Below are 21,155 nucleotides of genomic sequence, written 5' to 3'. Positions count from 1 at the left end.
ATGATGGCGGCAGTTCCTGATAACAGGGGAAGGTAGGAAAAGCAAACAAAACAATAGGGATCCCGGGTCAACAAAGGGATCCCTTTAAGAGTTAACCCTCAACGGGTTTAGCAGCAAAACAGTAGAACAATAACTATTTACATTTATTAAAGCATTCCTGCTTACTCAGTCTTGTAGTGTAGAGGGTGGTCTTTGGTTCCCGGCCGATGCAGCACCTGTGCTGGTAGTTGGTCTCTCAGATGCCATCAGATCAGCCGGTGTCTGGATTTGAAGGCTAACCCTGCTTGCAAGTTCAGCAGCCTGTTGTGGATTCTGTTTGTGGGCTCCCTCTGGTGGTTACTGCTGGTACTGGGTGACTTTGGTGGGTTGCGGCCTTTGGTTTCCACCTGTCCATCAGAGGCTGGGTGTTTCCTATTTTACCTGGCCTTTCTGTCATTCCCTTGCCGGCTATCAATGTATTCAGATGTGCTCTGTTTGGTTCCTGCCTACCTGCTCCCAGATCTTTCAGGATAAGCTAAGTGCTGATTTTCAGTTGTTTGGTTTTTTGTCCAGCTTGCTTATTATGTCTCTATGCTAGCTGGTAGCTCTAGTGGACTGAGGTTCTCCCCATGTGCCATGAGTTGGCACATGGGTTCTTGTAATCTCAGGATGTTTTTTTTGATTAGGGTTTTTTGCTGACCGCTCAGTCCCCTTTTGTATCGTTCTGCTTTCTAGTTTACAGCGGGCCTCAATTTGCTAAAACTATATATATCATCTCTATGTGTGTGCCTTCCTCTCATTTCACCGTCAATACATGTGGGGGGCAACTATATCTTTTGGGGTTCATTCCTCTGGAGGCAAGTGAGGTCTTTATTTTCTCTGCAGTGCTAGTTAGCTCTTAGGCTGGTGCGTGGCGTCTAGAACCAACGTAGGCACGCTCCCTGGCTATCTCTAGTTGCGTTTGTCAGGCGTAGGGCAGCGGTCAGCCCAGGTTCCATCACCCTAGAGCTCGTCCGTTATTTATTTGTACTTTGCTTGTCCTGTGCTATCCCTAGCCATTGGGATTCATGACAGTATAGCCGGCCCACAAAGTGTTAATTGTTTGGGCTGAAGCAGGAGAAAAAGAAGTGTTTAAGGGAAATTTTTTTTTTTTTTTTTCCCTTCAGAGTTTTGCTGCCTAGCCCTTAATTGCTGTCTAGCTGCTTCTTACCTCCTCTTAACCCTTGAATGGCTCTGATCTTAGCTGTTTAACATGGATGTCCAGAGTTTGGCTTCCAGCCTGAGTAATCTCGCGGCAAAAGTTCAAAACATACAGGATTTTGTTGTTCACACTCCCATGTCTGAACCTAGAATTCCTATTCCAGAGTTCTTCTCTGGAGATAGATCTACCTTCCTGAATTTCAGGAACAATTGTAAATTGTTTCTTTCTTTAAAATCTCGCTCCTCTGGAGACCCTGCTCAACAGGTCAGGATTGTAATATCTTTCCTGCGGGGCGACCCTCAGAATTGGGCATTTGCATTGGCACCAGGGGATCCTGCATTGCTCAGTGTGGATGCGTTTTTTCTGGCATTGGGATTGCTCTATGAGGAACCTAACCTGGAGATTCAGGCTGAAAAGGCTTTATTAGCCCTCTCTCAGGGGCATGATGAAGCGGAAATATATTGTCAAAAATTTCGGAAATGGTCGGTGCTTACTCAGTGGAATGAGTGCGCCCTGGCTGCAAACTTCAGAAATGGTCTTTCTGAGGCCATTAAGGATATTATGGTGGGGTTCCCTACGCCTACAGGTCTGAATGAGTCTATGGCTATGGCCATTCAGATTGATCGGCGTTTACGGGAGCGCAAACCCGTGCACCAGTTGGCGGTGTCTTCTGAACAGGCACCTGAGACTATGCAATGTGATAGAATTCAGTCCAGAAGTGAACGGCAAAATTATAGGCGGAAAAATGGATTGTGTTTTTATTGTGGTGATTCAGCTCATGTTATATCAGCATGCTCTAAACGCACAAAAAGGGTTGATAAATCTTTTGCCATTGGTACTCTGCAGCCTAAGTTCATTTTGTCTGTGACTCTGATTTTTTCACTGTCTTCCATTTCCGTCGATGCCTATGTGGATTCGGGCGCTGCCCTGAGTCTTATGGATTGGTCATTTGCTAAACGCTGCGGTTTTAGTCTGGAGCCTCTGGAAGTTCCTATTCCTCTGAAGGGAATTGACTCTACACCATTGGCTATGAATAAACCGCAGTATTGGACACAAGTGACCATGCGCATGACTCCCGTTCATCAGGAGGTGATTCGCTTCCTTGTACTGTATAATTTACATGATGTACTAGTGCTTGGTCTGCCATGGTTACAAACTCATAATCCTGTCCTGGACTGGAAAACAATGTCTGTGTTAAGCTGGGGATGTCAGGGGGTTCATGATGATGCACCTCCGATTTCAATCGCTTCATCGACTCCTTCTGAGATCCCTGCGTTTTTATCTGACTATAGGGATGTTTTTGAGGAGCCTAAGCTCAATTCGCTCCCTCCTCATAGAGAGTGTGACTGTGCTATAGAATTGATTCCTGGCAGTAAGTTCCCTAAGGGTCGCTTATTTAATCTGTCACTGCCAGAGCATACTGCTATGCAGAATTATATTAAGGAGTCCTTGGAAAAGGGACATATTCGTCCATCTTCGTCCCCTCTGGGAGCAGGTTTTTTTTTCGTGGCAAAAAAAGATGGTTCCCTGAGGCCTTGTATAGATTATCGCCTTCTGAATAAGATTACAGTCAAATATCAGTATCCATTGCCATTATTGACTGATTTGTTTGCTCGCATTAAGGGGGCTAGGTGGTTCACTAAGATAGATCTTCGCGGTGTGTATAATCTGGTGCGGATAAAACAGGGTGATGAGTGGAAAACCGCATTTAATACGCCTGAGGGCCATTTTGAGTATTTGGTAATGCCTTTTGGACTCTCCAATGCTCCGTCAGTCTTTCAGTCCTTTATGCACAATATTTTCCGTGAATATCTGGATAAGTTTATGATTGTGTATTTGGATGATATTTTGGTGTTTTCTGATGACTGGGAGTCTCATGTTCTACAGGTCAGGAAGGTGTTTCAGGTTCTGCGGGCCAATTCTCTGTTTGTGAAGGGCTCAACGTGTCTCTTCGGAGTCCAGAAGATTTCTTTTTTGGGGTACATTTTTTCTCCTTCTACTATTGAGATGGATCCCGTCAAGGTTCAGGCGATTTGTGACTGGACACAACCTACATCTGTTAAGAGCCTTCAGAAGTTCTTGGGGTTTGCTAATTTTTATCGTCGGTTCATTGCTAATTTTTCCAGTATTGTTAAACCTTTGACTGATTTGACTAAAAAGGGTGCTGATGTTTTACTTCCTTTTCAGGTTGAGGTTGATGCTTCCGAGATTGGAGCGGGGGCGGTTTTGTCACAGAGAAGTTCTAATGGCTCGGTGATGAAGCCATGTGCATTCTTCTCTAGAAAATTCTCGCCCGCCGAGCGCAATTATGATGTGGGTAATCGGGAGCTTTTGGCCATGAAGTGGGCATTTGAGGAGTGGCGTCATTGGCTTGAGGGTGCTAAACATCGTGTGGTGGTCTTGACTGATCACAAGAATCTCATTTACCTTGAGTCTGCCAGGCGTTTGAATCCTAGACAGGCTCGTTGGTCGTTGTTTTTTTCTCGTTTCAATTTCGTGGTTTCATACTTGCCAGGTTCAAAGAATGTGAAGGCAGATGCGCTTTCCAGGAGTTTTGTGCCTGACTCTCCTGGAGACTCTGGGCCTACTGGTATCCTTAGGGATGGGGTAATATTGTCCGCCGTATCCCCAGACTTGCGACGTGCATTGCAGGAGTTTCAGGTGGATAAACCGGATCGTTGTCCACCAGAAAGACTGTTTGTTCCGGATGATTGGACCAGTAGAGTCATCTCCGAGGTCCATTCTTCTGTGTTGGCTGGTCATCCTGGAATATTTGGTACTAGAGACTTGGTGGCCAGGTCTTTTTGGTGGCCTTCCTTGTCTAGGGATGTGCGTACCTTTGTGCAGTCTTGTGAAGTGTGTGCTCGAGCTAAGCCTTGCTGTTCTCGGGCCAGTGGGTTGTTGTTATCCTTGCCCATCCCGAAGAGGCCTTGGACGCACATTTCCATGGATTTTATTTCTGATCTCCCGGTTTCACAGAAAATGTCCGTTATCTGGGTTGTGTGTGACCGTTTTTCTAAGATGGTTCATTTGGTGCCCTTGCCTAAGTTGCCTTCCTCCTCTGAGTTGGTCCCTTTATTTTTTCAGAACGTGGTTCGTTTGCATGGGATTCCGGAGAATATCGTTTCTGACAGGGGATCCCAGTTTGTGTCTAGATTTTGGCGGACGTTTTGTGCCAAGATGGGCATTGATTTGTCTTTCTCGTCTGCATTCCATCCTCAGACGAATGGCCAGACGGAGCGAACTAATCAGACCTTGGAAACTTATTTGAGGTGTTTTGTTTCTGCTGATCAAGATGACTGGGTTGCTTTTTTGCCACTGGCCGAATTTGCTCTTAATAATCGGGCTAGTTCTGCCACGTTGGTCTCTCCTTTTTTTTGTAATTCGGGGTTTCATCCTCGTTTTTCCTCTGGTCAGGTGGAGTCTTCGGATTGTCCTGGAGTGGACGTGGTGGTGGACAGGCTACATCAGATTTGGAATCAGGTGGTGGACAATTTGAAGTTATATCAGGAGAAGACTCAGCAGTTTGCTAATCGCCGTCGCCGCGAGGGTCCCCGACTTCTTGTTGGGGATTTGGTGTGGTTGTCTTCTCGTTTTGTCCCTATGAAGGTCTCTTCTCCTAAGTTCAAGCCTCGGTTCATCGGTCCTTATAGGATCTCGGAGATTCTTAACCCTGTATCTTTTCGTTTGGATCTCCCAGCATCGTTTGCTATTCATAATGTGTTCCATCGGTCGTTGTTGCGGAGGTATGAGGTGCCCGTTGTTCCTTCGGTTGAGCCTCCTGCTCCGGTGCTGGTGGAGGGAGAATTGGAGTATGTTGTTGAGAAGATCTTGGATTCTCGTGTTTCCAGACGCAAACTCCAGTATTTGGTTAAGTGGAAGGGTTATGGTCAGGAGGATAATTCCTGGGTGGTCGCCTCCGATGTTCATGCGACTGATTTGGTCCGCGCCTCCCATAGAGCTCACCCTGATCGCCCTGGGGGTTCTCGTGAGGGTTCGGTGACCCCTCCTCAAGGGGGGGGGTACTGTTGTGGATTCTGTTTGTGGGCTCCCTCTGGTGGTTACTGCTGGTACTGGGTGACTTTGGTGGGTTGCGGCCTTTGGTTTCCACCTGTCCATCAGAGGCTGGGTGTTTCCTATTTTACCTGGCCTTTCTGTCATTCCCTTGCCGGCTATCAATGTATTCAGATGTGCTCTGTTTGGTTCCTGCCTACCTGCTCCCAGATCTTTCAGGATAAGCTAAGTGCTGATTTTCAGTTGTTTGGTTTTTTGTCCAGCTTGCTTATTATGTCTCTATGCTAGCTGGTAGCTCTAGTGGACTGAGGTTCTCCCCATGTGCCATGAGTTGGCACATGGGTTCTTGTAATCTCAGGATGGTTTTTTTGATTAGGGTTTTTTGCTGACCGCTCAGTCCCCTTTTGTATCGTTCTGCTTTCTAGTTTACAGCGGGCCTCAATTTGCTAAAACTATATATATCATCTCTATGTGTGTGCCTTCCTCTCATTTCACCGTCAATACATGTGGGGGGCAACTATATCTTTTGGGGTTCATTCCTCTGGAGGCAAGTGAGGTCTTTATTTTCTCTGCAGTGCTAGTTAGCTCTTAGGCTGGTGCGTGGCGTCTAGAACCAACGTAGGCACGCTCCCTGGCTATCTCTAGTTGCGTTTGTCAGGCGTAGGGCAGCGGTCAGCCCAGGTTCCATCACCCTAGAGCTCGTCCGTTATTTATTTGTACTTTGCTTGTCCTGTGCTATCCCTAGCCATTGGGATTCATGACAGCAGCCGCTACAAGGCGTACGGTGGTGACAGTAACAAGATCTGGCAATTCTGGATCAGTCATGATCGGGGCAACAGGCGACGCTCCCTCAGGCTCACACCGGCGTACGTTCCGAGCGCACCATCCTTGTGCATTCCGGTGGCGAGTGTAAGTCACCTGATCCCCCCTTTGCAATGGGTCACCATCTCGACTGCAGCAGGGAGTTTTCACGTTGTAACTAGTAACAAAGACATCAGTTGGTAGCCCCGGTTCCTGTATGGAGCCCCATCCCCTCTTCGGGTGGTAAGCCAGCACAGTTCCCCTCTTTACCACGTCTTTCCTGCCGTGCGCAGACTTCCTACATTGTGTGTCATGTTGTTCGGTCTCATCTCGATCTTTCCAGTGTTGTATTAGACATTGCTTATACTGTTCCCAGGTAAGTACCGCAAGGGTGAGGCTCTCCCCCGGAGCTCCATACGGCTCATTCCAGGGGGTGTCCCACCGGAGGATCACCCCGTCCGGGCCTACATCTATGGGTTCCCCCATCTTGGTCGGTAGTGGAGGTAACAGCTTCCCCATCGCGTCGGGGGTGAGGACTACCCGCTCCACTGAGAAGAAGCGGTTATTGTTGCTGGGGTGAGGAGCGGTCACAGGAGCGGGATCGGTCAGGGGAGCCGGATCGGTCGGGAGAGCAGAATCGGCCGGGGGAGTAGGGGTGCCGTCCATACCTGCGCCTGTTGTGATTCCACCGATGTCGCTCCAGTCCGTTGACAAGGACACTGGAATCGGCTGCAGCCCGGACCGCGGCTCTTCCGGAGTGGTCTCTGGATGTGGCTCCGCCCTCCATGGCTCCGTGGCTGGGATAGGTAAGCTCGGCTCCTCCACTAGCGGCTCCAAGGAGTTAAGGTCCAGGGGCAGGCCAGGATCACCTCGCTGTGGCTCGGGCACTTGCTGCTCATCGTCGCTGTCGGGCATTCGGCGGCAACGCATGCACCTGGCTCCGCCATTTCTCCGAGGTCGGGCTCCTCCTTCACCTCGCTCCCGCCGTTGCAAGTCAGGGGGCGGTTCTCCTCGGCTGCTGGGTAAGTCGTCCTCTCGCAGCAGGAGTCGGAGGGGGCGGTCGCTACTTCTGGCGCCGTTTTGGTAGTCTCCTCCCATGGCACGCCCCTCTTCTTCCTCCGCGCTCCCTGGGACGCTGCAATGGCGGCGACTTTTGGCGGGAACTTTTGGCGGTAAATGGCAACACGCAGTCTTTGCAATAAAGTACAGTCCAAGCACAATAAATCACAGTTCCAAGGCACACATGACCTGATTCTTCAGGCTTAAGTACATCCTGTTCGTGACGCCAAGTTGTAGCGCCCCCACTGCCGTTGGGCCGAGGGGTACCCGGTACCGGGCCTCTGAGTCTCTGCTCTGGGGTTGTCACGGTGGCTAGACCCGGTCCGTGGCCCTGCTGAGGGGCGTACAGTGATAGATGTAGATGGTGGTAGTGGTGGTGGTGGTGCGGTGCAGTAAATAACGAAGACACCAGGTTGCAGTCTCTTTACCTCTTTACTGAAGATCTCTGGGTCCTCAGTCCGGAATCCGGATAACCAGGCTGCGCAAGTCCGGCCGGTCCAATGGCACCTCCAGAGTTCTCTTAACAGGTGGAAATCTGTGCCTTCCTTCTAGCGCTAGGTGTTGTGGTCCTTCCCTGCTGTGCTTACGGAAAGTCCCCACAACTGTTGTGTCCGTTTCTTAAGTTCCCTCACAACTCGATTAGATGATGTTCTGCTAATCCTCCGTCCCTCCCTGATGTTACGGTTAGGACGGCACCCGTATGACGGGTAGGCTCTGAGCTCTTCCGGGACCCTAGAGTCGCCCCTCTCCACAAGTTGCCCCCCAAGACTGCATAGGTGATTTGGGTGAGACAGCCCGCCTTAGACTGACTGTCCTGCCGTTGGTTTAGAGTATTGCCTGAAGCTGAATATTGTAATACTCCCTCGGCGTTCCGGCCGCCGGTTGTGCGCCTCAGTAGGATGTTGCCTCGGTCTCACAGCACGACTCCTACTGGTATTCTCCTTCTTGCTTTGATCTCGTTTCTCACTCAGCACAATCTATCTCGCTTCTAATCCTTCCTTGGGCACCGCCGCTATGCTGAGCAGGCACGGTCCCGTTACATTCCTTCTTGTAGCCAGGCCTCTGTCAGGATCCCACCCCTGACAGGGACCCTACCGAATCTTCTCCCACAACACCCTCTGCCACAAGGTGTTGCCTGGTTCCAACCCAGTCAGCTTTCTCAACTAACTTCCTGCCTAACCCCCAGTTTACCCACAATGGTGGGGAGTGGCCTAATGAATAGAACCCTTAGCTCCCCCTGGAGGCCCGACTGTGAAATGTATTGGTGTCTGTGATACCTGGTCAGATGAACTCCTTCAGTGCCATCAGACGTACCATAGCTCCCCTTAGTGGCGGAGCCACAGTACTGCAACGACCAGGACTCTGGGGCGCTGCATAACCCCTTTCTCATATACAGCATCATGGAATTAATGGTGCTATATAAATAAATAATAATAATCAGAGAAGAGAGAAATGAATTGTAAATCTGACTTTTTTTTCGTTTGTGATCATCGTTATTCAATGATTTTCTGATACTGGGAAGCGTTATATCCTTATTTCTCAGCGCCGTTAAAAAGCAACGCTGAGGAATACATACTCTTAAGGCGTATCAGTAGTCGTTAAGGGGTTAAAATGGTTACCCAGTACTAGTTTATTTTTTTATCAATGGGCCTATGAGTTAACAGGCAGGTAGTTACTACCGTGTTTCCCCGAAAGTAGGACCCCCCCGAAAGTAAGACAGGGTGGGGGTTACGGGGGGGTCCTTCAATGTAAGGCCTCCCCCGAATGTAAGGCAGGGTTGGGGGGCCGCTGTGAAATATAAGGCCCTTACCTTTGGGCCCCCGCTATCCCCCAAATCCTCTGCCAGGGGATTGAAAATTGCAGCGATGTCCGTTATTCCTTCGGTGGTCGGTGGGCGCGGCCATCTTGCTTTGGCCGCGCGTGCGCAGAAGCGGCGCTCTGCTGGCCGCGGCTTCAGGAAAATGGCCGCCGCGACAGCCATCTGCGCACGCGCGGATGCCCGCGGCCATTTTCCTGAAGCCGCGGCCAGCAGAGTGCCGCTTCTGCGCACGCGCGGCCAAAGCAAGATGGCCGCGCCCACCGACCACCGAAGGAATAACGGACATCGCTGCAATTTTCAATCCCCTGGCAGAGGATTTGGGACCTTGGACATGCGCACACCACTACGCCACCAACGGAAAACTACGCAAGATCTGGGGAAGGACACCACACGTTGGTAACGTATTTCTGCAGCTAATGTAAGACCTCCCCCGAAAGTAAGACAGGGTGGGACTTTTTGGGGTAAAATTAATGTAAGACAGGGTCTTACTTTCGGGGAAACACGGTAACTACCTGCCTGTTCTACCCGACATTGGCTTAGAGCAATCATGGGCCATTCCTGCTGGCAATTCTGCTGCTTCACGTGAACAGAGCAGCTTTTCATATTACGGACTGCCCTGTAGATGGTGTGTGACTGAAAACATCATGCTAATTGACAGACGGCTTCCTGTAGTTAGGTAGTGGAGAGCCAACTATCAATCAGCATGGCATCGGCAGTCAGACTCCGTCATCAGAGCGATTGAAGAGAAGTAGCTGCTCTGTTGATGTGACGTTAGTGGAAGATGCAGAATCACTAGTAGGAGCAGTCTGTGACCACTCTGAGCCGGCAGAGATCAACGGTGGGCAGAACAGGCAGGTAGGTAGCAACTGCCTACCTGTTAGTTCTTAGGCCCATAGTAAAAAATAAAGTAAGTAATGGTAAACTGACTGAACAGCGAACTAGTCTGATCTGGTGCATAACCAAAAAACAATTTACATAGCAAATAGATGAATGGCTGCACTCAATTGTACTAAAGCAAGGGAATGTGTGATACATGAAATGTGAATAGCATAATGGCTTGTGAAATCTATAAAAAACACATGAGATGTTTAGCACAAAATTTGGCCAAAAAATGTGAGCCCATCCACCAAACGTCAAGGTAATCTCATGGCTCGGATGGGTCCCTGACCTGACTGCCTAGTGTGAACACTTACCTCTGGCTAATATCATGGTAAAGCCTGCATTTATAGGAAGGTCGGAACCAACTGTGTTTGGATGTAATTAAAATCACAGCATGGTGAAGGGCGGGGCGTTCAAGTCAGAAAAAAAATAGTACTTAGCAAGTAATAGTAAACTGACTGAACAGCGAACTAGTCTGAACTGGTGCATAACCAAAAAACAACTTACATAGCAAATAGATGAATGGCTGCACAGTCAGTTTACCATTACTTGCTATGTACTATTTTTTTTCTGACTTGAACGCCCCGCCCTTTACCATGCTGTGATTTTAATTACATCCAAACACCGTTGGTTCCGACCTTCCTATAAATGCAGGCTTTACCATGATATTAGTCAGAGGTAAGTGTTCACACTAGGCAGTCAGGTCAGGGACCCATCCGAGCCATGAGATTACCTTGATGTTTGGTGGATGGGCTCACATTTTTTGGCCAAATTTTGTGCTAAACATCTCATGTGTTTTTTCATAGATTTCACAAGCCATTATGCTATTCACATTTCACATATCACACAGTCCCTTGCTTTAGTACAATTGAGTGCAGCCATTCATCTATTTGCTAAAAAAAATAAAGTAGTCATTAGTGATGAGCGAATATACTCGTTACTCGAGATTTCTCGAGCATGCTCGGGGGTCCTCCGAGTATTTTCTAGTGCTCGGAGATTTAATTTTTCTTGCCGCAGCTGAATGATTTACATCTGTTAGCCAGCATAAGTACATGTGGGGATTCCCTAGCAACCAGGCAACCCCCACATGTACTTATGCTGGCTAACAGATGGAAATCATTCAGCTGTGGCAATAAAAACTAAATCTCCGAGCACTAAAAAATAGTCGGAGGACCCCCCGAGCATGCTCGAGAAATCTCGAGTAACGAGTATATTCGCTCATCACTAGTAGTCATAGATAACCCTTTTAAAAAAAAAAAGCATGTATTAGGGTTTATTCACACTGGGCAGGTTTTCTGCATAAATATCTGTTACTGTCCCTGTAATCTGAATGGAGCTTGTAGTATACTAGTATTTTGTCATTGGACAACCAGGGAACATAGTTTGCCTTAGAAAGCATAAAGAATAAGGGGTGAAAAAAGAAATACTGGCATTCAAATATTTAGTTACAAAACATACGATTTGGAAAAAAATACAAAGTACCGGAATCATTCTATTTTAGTATTTCACTATTTTCTCCTCCTCTGGGATATTATTAGCTTCTGCTCAGGAGAAAAACCCAGCCCTCCAAAACAGACATTATGTCATGATGTCTGACATCACCTAGTCAGTATAACATTTCCAAATAAGCAGTTAACATACTGAATGTTCTTAAGTGTCACACACACACACACACACATACTGCACATGCCACACCACCATCTTCTTAACCCCTTAATGACCATCAATACGACTTAAAACTGACCTTTGATATAAGAGAATAGCATCCTCCGACGGGTGATAATCCTGCAGCTATCAGCTGTACACTATAGCTGACAACTTGCTGCATCAGCCATGATCAGTGTTGGCACGACCATGGCCGTTTAACCCCTTCAATACTGCTGTAAATAGTAACTGCAGCATCCGGATGGTTAACAGAGTGTGGGGGCTCCTTCTTTAACCCCATCGGTACCCTGAGATCTTGATCGTGTGATCCTAATGTTTGTGAGGGCAACTCATAGCCAAGTAATGATAAAGTCTTCCAGCTACAGCGGCCTGATCAGAAGTTAGAAACATTTAGGTACTAAAAATATTTTTTGCATTCCTGTTATGTCACTTTGCATTAATTCCTGAAAAGCACCTGAAGTGTTAATAAACTACCTGAAAGCAATTTTGAATATGTTGAAGAGCGCTGTTTTTAAAATGGTATAATTTTTAGGGGTTTCCAAAATATAGAACCCCCAAAGTCACTTCAAAACTGAATAGTTCCCTAAAAAAATAAGTTTTGAAAATTTCCTTGAAAAAAATGAAAAATTATTGCTACATTTTTATATACTCGTTAAAGGGTTGATTGTGACTTGTAGGATCGCTACTTCCAACAGGTGGCGCTATAGAGTTTAAGTCCTCTTTTTCTCAGAAGAGGCAATTTGCATATTATATTTCCCAGAGGAGCATTGCACGGCGAATAAGCCTCCTTACCTTGACAAGCCAGAGATGGTATGTCACTCTCCATAAGGAGAAACGTTACCCCTGCTACATTTTTAAAATTTTTAAAATGGTAACAAAATAAAACAACATTTTACAAATGGTGCTGATATAAAGCAGACATGAGGGAAATGTTATTTACAATTTTTTTGTGTGGTATGACTAATTGGATTAAAGGGATAATCATTCAAAGTTTGAAAATTGATATTTTTTTTAATTTTTGTCAAATTTCTGATATTTTTATAAATAAACACAAAACATTTCAACCTAAGTTTATCATTATCATAAAGTATAATGTGTCACGAAAAAACAATCTCCAAATCAATGGGCTATTTTGAAGCATTCCAGAGTTATTGCTACATGAGGTGTCAATGGTCAGATTTAAAAAATTTGGCCCAGTCATTAACCCCTTTCCGACGTTGGGCATAAGAATACGCCCGCGTTGTAATCCCTCCCTTTGATGTGGGCTCTGGAATGAGACATCTTTTCTGACACATGTCAGCTGTTTTGTACAGCTGACATGTGCCTCTAACAGCCGCGGGTGGAATCGTGATCCATCCGCGGCTGTTAACTTGTTAAATACTGCTGTCAATCTCAAACAGCGGCATTTAACTCACACTTACCACATGATCGCGGGTCACCGATGGGTTGGCATGACAACCAGACGTCTCCAGCAGACCTCTATGGTAGTCATAGTCGGATTGATATGAGCGCCGCCCGGTGAGCATTTCTTCTACACACAGGCAAGTGAGCATTTATGCTACACACCGGCGATCTGATCATCGCCACACAGGCGATCAGAAAACTGCAGCTTCTAGTCTCCCATTATTGAAGCATGCAAAAATTAAAAAAATAAATAAATAAATATTAAAAATAAAAAAAATAAAAGTTCAAATCACCCCCCCCCCCTTTCACCCCATTTGAAATAAAACCATAAAAAAATAAAATATACACATATTTGGTATTGCCGCATTCAGAATCGCCCAATTTATCAATGTAAAAAAATAATTAACCCAATCGCTAAACGGCGTAAAGACAAAAAAATTCAAAAAGCCCAAATTCCTTTTTATGGTAGCCGATACATTGCAATAAAATGCAGTAACAGGTGCTCAAAAAAATAAGCCCTTAACCAGCTCCAGGTCAAGAAAAATGGAGACGCTACAGGTCTCGGAAATGGTGCTTTTTTTTTTTTTTACCAAAGTTTCAATATTTTTTTTCACCACTTAAATAAAAAAGAGTATAGTCATGTTTGGTGTCTATGAACTCATAATCATTTGGAGAATCATAATGGCAGTTCAGTTTTGGCATTTAGTGAACAAGGTGAAAAAAGAAAAAACAGTTGTGGAATTTTTTTGCAATTTCACCGCACTTGGAATTTTTTCTCGTTTTCCAGTACAAGATATGTTACAACCAATAGTGTTTTTCAAAAGTACAACTTGTTCGGCAAAAAAACAAACATTCACATGACCGATTCGACGGAAAAATAAATAAGTTATGGCTTTGGGAAGAAAGGGAGTAAAAATCGAAAACGCAAAACAATAATACCTCCGGTCATGAATGGTTTATAGGGGTTAAGACACACACCACAAACTTACACACATACAAGCCACACACATACACACCACATACACCACACATCTACTTAAAGCCACATCTACATTCACACGTTGAGTATTTGGTGAGTTTTTACTTTCGTATTTGTAAGCCAAAACTATGAGTGGGAGGAAAAGAAACATGTCTCCACTTCTGTATTTTTCACCCACTCCTGGTTTTGGCTTACAAATACTGATGTAAAACACTGTCCAAATACTGAATGTGTGAACGTTGCTTTAAAGGGAACCTGTCACCTGAATTTGGCGGGACTTGTTTTGGGTCATATGGGCGGGGTATTTGGGTGTTTGATTCACCCTTTCCTTACCCGCTGGCTGCATGCTGGCCGCAATATTGGATTGAAGTTCATTTTCTGTCCTTCGGAGTACACGCCTGCGCAAGGAAATATTGCCTTGCGCTGGCGTGTACTACGGAGGACACAGCATGAACATCAATGCAATATTGCGGCCAGCATGCAGCCAGCGGGTAAGGAAAGGGTGAATCAAACACCCGAAAACCCCGCCCATATGACCCAAAACCGGTCCCGCCAAATTCAGGTGACAGGTTCCCTTTAAGTACACACATACTCCACACACACACCACAATTTAGCATTTTCTGATTCTACTCTTGTACCGCATTTTAACCCCTTCACCTCGAAACCTGTTTTCAACTACCTGACCAGACCAATTTTTACAATTCTGACCACTGTCAATTTATGAGGTCATACCTCTGGGACGCTTCACTGGATCCCACTGATTCTGAGATTGTTTTCTCGTAACATATTGTACTTTATAATAGTGGTAAATATTCTTTGAGACGACTTGTGTTTATTTGCGAAAAAAACGGAAATTTGGTGAAAATTTTGAAAATGTCGCAATTTTCAAACTTTTAATTTTTTTGCCCCTAAAGCAGATAGTCATATCTCACAAAATAGTTAATAAACAACATTTCATACATGTCTACTTTAGATAAGCACAATTTAAAAAAAAACCATTTTCTTTGTTAGGAAGTTGAAAGGGTTAAAAGTTGACCAGTGATTTCTAATTTTTGCAACAAAATATGCTAAAGAATTTTTTAGAGACCACCTCACATTTGAAGTGACTTTGATGGGCCTACATGACACAAAATACCCAAAAGCAACAACATTCTAAAAACTGCACCCCTCAAGATACTCAAAACCACATTCAAGAAGTCTATTAACCATTCAGGTGCTTCACAGGAATTTTTGGAATGTGGAAGGAAAAAAAAAAAACATTTACTTTTCTTTCACAGGATCCAAGAAGTATCGTTTCTGAGAGAGTGACATGATAGGGTACTTTCACACTGGCGTTTTTTGTCCTCCGTCGCAATGCGTCGTTTTGGTCAAAAAACGCATCCTGCAAAAGTGCTTGCAGGATGCGTTTTTTTCTCCATAGACTAACATTGGCGACACATTGACACACGTCGCAACCGTCGTGCGACGGTTGCGTCGTGTTGTGGTGGACCGTCGGCAGCAAAAAACGTTGCTTGCAACTTTTTTGATACGTCGAAAACGTCTTTTCCGACCGCGCATGCGCGGCCGGAACTCCACCCCCTCCTCCCCGCACCTCACAATGGGGCAGCGGATGCGTGGAAAAACAGCATCCGCTGCACCCTTTGTGCAGCGCAAACAACGCTAGCGTCGGTACGTCGGCCCGACGCTCTGCGACGGGCCGAGTATGACGCTAGTGTGAAAGTAGCCATAAGCATGTCGAGGTGAGGAGACTTAAAGCCGCAATGATCCTCTGGGAAATATGCAAATTGTCTCTTCAGAGAGGAAGAGGACTAGAACTCTAGTGCCACCTATTGGAAGTAGCAATCCTAACAGTCAATGTCAACCCTTTAACGAGCCTTGTCACATGACTTAGGATAATAGCCAAACCAGAATCTCAATTTGCAGACACTGTGTTTCGGGGTACTGCCCCTCGTCAGTGCAAAGTGGAGATCTGGTTTGGCTGATTCCTACTTCCAATAGGTGGCACTAGAGTTCTAGTCCTCTTCCTCTCTGAAGAGACAATTTGCATATTTCCCAGAGGAGCTTTAAGTCCCCTCACCTCGACATGCTTATCGTGTCACTCTCCACAAGGAGAAACGATACTTCTTGGATCCCGGTCAGACACCTCTCAATCAGCCAAACCAGATCTCCACTTTGCACTGACGAGGGGCAGTACCCCGAAACACAGTGTCTGCAACTTCCAATAGGTGGCACTAGAGTTCTAGTCCTCTTCCTCTCTGAAGAGACAATTTGCACTTTTCTTTCACAAAACTTTTCCTTTAGACCTATTTTTTTGTACTTTCGCAAGGGTAAAAGGAGAAAATTGACCATACAATTTGTTGTGCAATTTCTCCTGAGCATGCCGATACCCCATATGTGGGGGAAATCTACTGTTTGGGCACAGGGCAGGGCTTGGAAGGGAAGGAACGCCATTTCACTTTTTAAATCTACAATTTGCTGGCATATTTAGCGGATGCCATGTCGCGTTTGGAGAGCCCCTGATGTGCCTAAAAGTGGAAACCCCCAACAAGTGTCATCATTTTGGAAACTACACCCCTTAGGGAACTTATCTAGATGTGTATTAAGCACCTTGAACCAACAGATGCTTCACAGAAGTTTACAACATACAGCCGTGAAAATAAAAAAAAATCACATTTTTCCCTAGATAAAAAATTTTTAATTTCCAAATTTTGCATTTTCATAAGGGTAAAAGGAGAAATTGCTCCATGTAGTTTGTTGTTCAATTTCTCCTGAGTGCGCAGATACCCAATATGTGGAGGAAAACAACTGTTTGAGTGCACGGCAGGGCTTAGAAGGGAAGGAGCACCATTTGACTTTTCGAATGTAAAATTTACTGAAATAATTAGCAGATGCCATGTCGCGTTTGGAGAACCCCTGATGTGCCTAAACAGTGGAAATCCCCAACAATTGACATCATTTTGAAACTAGACCCCTTAGGGAACTTATCTAGATGTGTATTGAGCAGCTTAAACCCACAGATGCTTCACAGAAGTTTATAACGTTAAGCCCTGAAAATAAAAAAAAATCACATTTTTCCAGGATTTTTTTTTAGCTCCAAATTTTGTATTTTCACAATGGTGACAGGAGAAAATGGACCCAAAATTTCTTGTGCAATTTCTTCTGAGTTCACCGATACCCCATATATTGTTGAAAACTAACTTTGAGGCACAGTGCAAAGCTCAGAAGGGATGTAGCGCTATATTACAGTGGAGATTTTGCTGGCACTGGTTTGAGGGTGCCATGTCACATTGGTACAGTCCCTGAGGTGCCAGAACAGCAGAACCCCCCATAAGTGACCCCATTTTACAAACTAAACCTCTCAATGAATTCATCTAGGGGTGCAATGATTATATTGACACCACAGGTGTATCACAGAATTTTATACCATTTGAAAGCGCAGAATTTGCTGAATTTCTTTTAGAGGGTGACAAGCCATTTCGCTTTTCCAGAGCCTTTTTACTACCAGTAACGTGGAAGCCCTCTATATTTCTGTTAACAGATTACAGACTTGAGTGGGAACTTGCTTTTTTTGTAGATTGAGTTGAAGCTTTTATTGGGAACATTTTACATAACATTTGGAATGACATTTTTCCGGTACGCTATGCTGAGCTCTTACTTTGTGGTTTCTATTTAAATCTCGGAGTGACGTGATTCAGAAGAAGCCCCCAAAGGATCCATTCAGTATAGTGAAGCAGCAGAGTTACCGTGGACTCTGTCTGGCATCTGTTCAACGTTGTACTTTTTTTCAGAAGTGCACAAATCTGTGGCAGATGGCACTTTTATGCAATCCTAAAAAGACGGACACCGCCGGATCACAGGTCCAATGGCATCCACAGTGCCTCCATGTGCCTCATTACAGGAATCTTCCTTTGAGGGATTCGTCTGAATTACGTATTTCAGAGATTTACACGGAAACCCGGGTGTAAGTGCTCAGCGCAGAGTGCAGGATAAACGTGCACCTTTTTACGAACTTTAGGAGGCAGAATGTAAAAATTCACAGCAGGTGAAGAATTGGTTTTATTATTTTTACGTCATTCCTCACGCAGTATGAGTTATTAGGTGACTTTATTCTTCAGGGTGGTGCGATTACAGTGATACCAGATTAATATCAGGTTTTTATGTTTGGCTGTTGTCACACACTAAAAGATGCCGTAAATCAGGGGAAATGGCAGAAAGGACCACCCCTTCTTTCAGAATGCCGACCGGTTCAAGGACCTCAGGAGAATCAGGCAAAAAACTCCTAGAAAGGGCATCAGCCTTAATATTCTTAGAACCCGGAAGATACAAAACCACGAAATCAAAACGGGAAAAAAACAAGGACCATCGAGCCTGTCTAGGACTCAGCCGTTTGGCAGACTCGAGGTAAATCAGATTCTTATGATCAGTCAGGACCACAATACGATGCTTAGCTCCCTCAAGCCAATGTCGCCACTCCTCAAACGCCCACTTCATAGCCAACAACTCCCGATTGCCAACATCATAATTGCGTTCAGCAGGCGAAAACTTGCCGGAGAAGAAGGCACACGGTTTCATCAAGGAACCCACAGAATCCCTCTGAGACAAAACGGCCCCTGCCCCAATCTCAGAGGCGTCAATCTCAACCTGAAACGGAAGGGAAACATCCGGTTGGCGCAACACCGGAGCAGAAGTAAATCGGCGTTTAAGCTCCTGAAAGGCAGAGACAGCCGCAGAGGACCAATTCGCCACATCAGCGCCTTTCTTCGTCAAATCGGTCAAGGGTTTAACCACGCTGGAGAAATTAGCAATGAAACGACGATAAAAATTTGCAAAACCCCAAAATTTCTGAAGGCTCTTCACGGATCTGGGTGGAATCCAATCATAAATGGCCTGAACCTTAACCGTATCCATCTCCATAGATGAGGGAGAAAAAATGAAGCCCAAAAAAAGAAACCTTCTGCACCCCAAAGAGGCACTTAGATCCCTTCACAAACAAAGCATTGTCACGAAGGATCTGAAATACCATCCTGACCTGTTCCACATGAGACTCCCAATCATCGGAAAAAATCAAAATATCGTCCAAATATACAATCAAGAATTTATCAATATAAGTCCGGAAGATATCATGCATGAAGGATTGAAAAACCGATGGAGCATTAGTGAGCCCGAATGGCATCACAAGGTATTCAAAATGGCCTTCGGGCATATTAAACGCAGTTTTCCATTCATCACCCTGTTTAATACGAACTAGATTATATGCCCCCCGAAGGTCAATCTTAGTAAACCAACTAGCCCCCTTAATCCTAGCAAACAAATCAGAAAGCAAAGGTAAAGGGTATTGAAACTTGACCGTGATCTTATTCAAGAGGCAATAATCAATACAAGGTCTCAAGGAGCCATCCTTCTTAGCAACAAAAAAGAATCCCGCTCCCAACGGTGAAGAAGATGGCCGAATATGCCCTTTCTCCAAAGACTCCTTAACATAACTCCCCATGGCGGTATGTTCAGGCACAGACAGGTTGAAAAGTCGGCCCTTAGGAAACTTACTGCCTGGAATCAAGTCAATAGCACAATCACAGTCCCTGTGCGGTGGAAGGGAACTGGACTTGGGCTCATCGAATACATCCTGAAAATCAGACAAAAACTCTGGAATTTCAGAAGAGGAAGAAGAGGAGATTGACATCAAAGGAACATCATTATGAACCCCCTGACAACCCCAACTAGTCACAGACATAGACTTCCAATCCAACACAGAATTATGTACCTGCAACCACGGAAAACCCAGCACGATAACATCATGCAAATTATGCAACACCAGAAATCGACAATCTTCCTGATGGGCTGGCGCCATGTGCATGGTCACCTGTGTCCAAAACTGAGGCTTATTTTTAGCCAAAGGTGTAGCATCAATCCCCCTTAAAGGAATAGGGTTCTGCAAAGGCTGCAAGCGAAAACGCCTGGCAAACTCAAAATCCATTAAGTTCAAGGCGGCGCCTGAATCCACAAATGCCATGACAGAAAATGATGACAATGAGCAGATCAAGAACACCGATAACAGAAATTTAGGTTGTACAGTACTGATGGTAAATGAACTAGCGATCCTTTTTGTCCACTTAGGGCAGACTGAAATGACATGAGAAGCGTCGCCACAATAATAACACAACCTTTTCTGACGTCTGAGTCCTTGTCGTTCTGTCCTAGACAGAATCCTATCACACTGCATTGGCTCAGGAATTGGCTCTGAGGACGACGCCACAGCGCGCACAGTTCTACGCTCCCGCAAACGCCGATCAATCTGAATGGCCAGAGACATAGAATCACTCAGACCGGAAGGCGTGGGAAACCCCACCATAACATCTTTAACGGATTCAGAAAGACCCTTTCTGAAAATTTCCGCCAAAGCATCATCATTCCATTTAGTCAAGACAGACCATTTTCTGAATTTCTGACAATACAATTCTGCCGCCTCTTGACCCTGTGACAGGGCCAACAAGGTCTTCTCCGCTTGATCTACAGAATTTGGTTCATCATATAATAATCCTAAAGCCTGAAAAAAGGAGTCTACATTAAGCAAAGCAGGATTCCCAGATTCCAGGGAAAATGCCCAATCCTGTGGATCACCACGCAGCAGGGAGATGACGATTTTAACCTGCTGAATGGAATCACCGGAGGATCGAGGTCTCAAAGCAAAAAACAGTTTACAATTGTTTTTAAAACTCAAAAATTTGGACCTGTCACCAAAAAACAAATCAGGAGTAGGAATCTTCGGTTCTAAAACAGGAGTCTGAACAATATAATCAGAAATACCTTGTACCCTAGCAGCAAGTTGGTCTACATGAGAAGCTAATTCCTGAACATCCATGCTAGCACAAGACTCCTCAGCCACCCATAAATAAAGAGGGAAAAAAAGACAAAACAGACTGCAGAAAAAAAAATGGCTCAACATCTTTCTTCCCTTCTTCTGAGATGCATTTAGCTCATTATTGGCCAGTTGTATTGTTATGATCCGGTGACCTTGGAGCCGCATGAAACTTTCTCTGGAGTAGGTGGAAACTATACTGACCGCAGATCCTGAACTAACACTGCAACTAGAAGTAGCCGTGGGGTGTGCCTAACAAACCCTAGACACCTCGACACAGCCGGAGGACTAAATACCCCTATAGATGGAAATAGGAATACTACCTTGCCTCAGAGCAGAACCCCAATGGATAGGCAGCCCCCACGAATATTGACTGTGAGTAGGAGAAGAAAAGACACACGCAGGCAGAAAACAAGATTTAGCAAAAGAGGCCACTCTAGCTAAATAGGAAAGGATAGGACAGAATACTAAGCGGTCAGTATTAAAACCCTTCCAAAA

The 21,155-nt window shown here is 45.3% G+C and overlaps 1 protein-coding gene across 1 annotated transcript in view; it reads left to right on the top strand.

Moving 5' to 3' along the window:
* CLIC4 (chloride intracellular channel 4) overlaps positions 1-21,155 on the top strand; it is a 180,285-nt gene that overhangs the window by 83,838 nt on the left and 75,292 nt on the right. The gene's annotated exons all lie outside the window — the stretch shown is intronic.

Source organism: Ranitomeya variabilis, chromosome 3, assembly GCF_051348905.1.
Source record: "Ranitomeya variabilis isolate aRanVar5 chromosome 3, aRanVar5.hap1, whole genome shotgun sequence".
In the NCBI taxonomy this organism is placed as follows: domain Eukaryota; kingdom Metazoa; phylum Chordata; class Amphibia; order Anura; family Dendrobatidae; genus Ranitomeya; species Ranitomeya variabilis.
The sequence above is the reverse complement of the archived record's forward strand: the minus strand, read 5'-3'. Positions and strand labels throughout refer to the sequence as shown.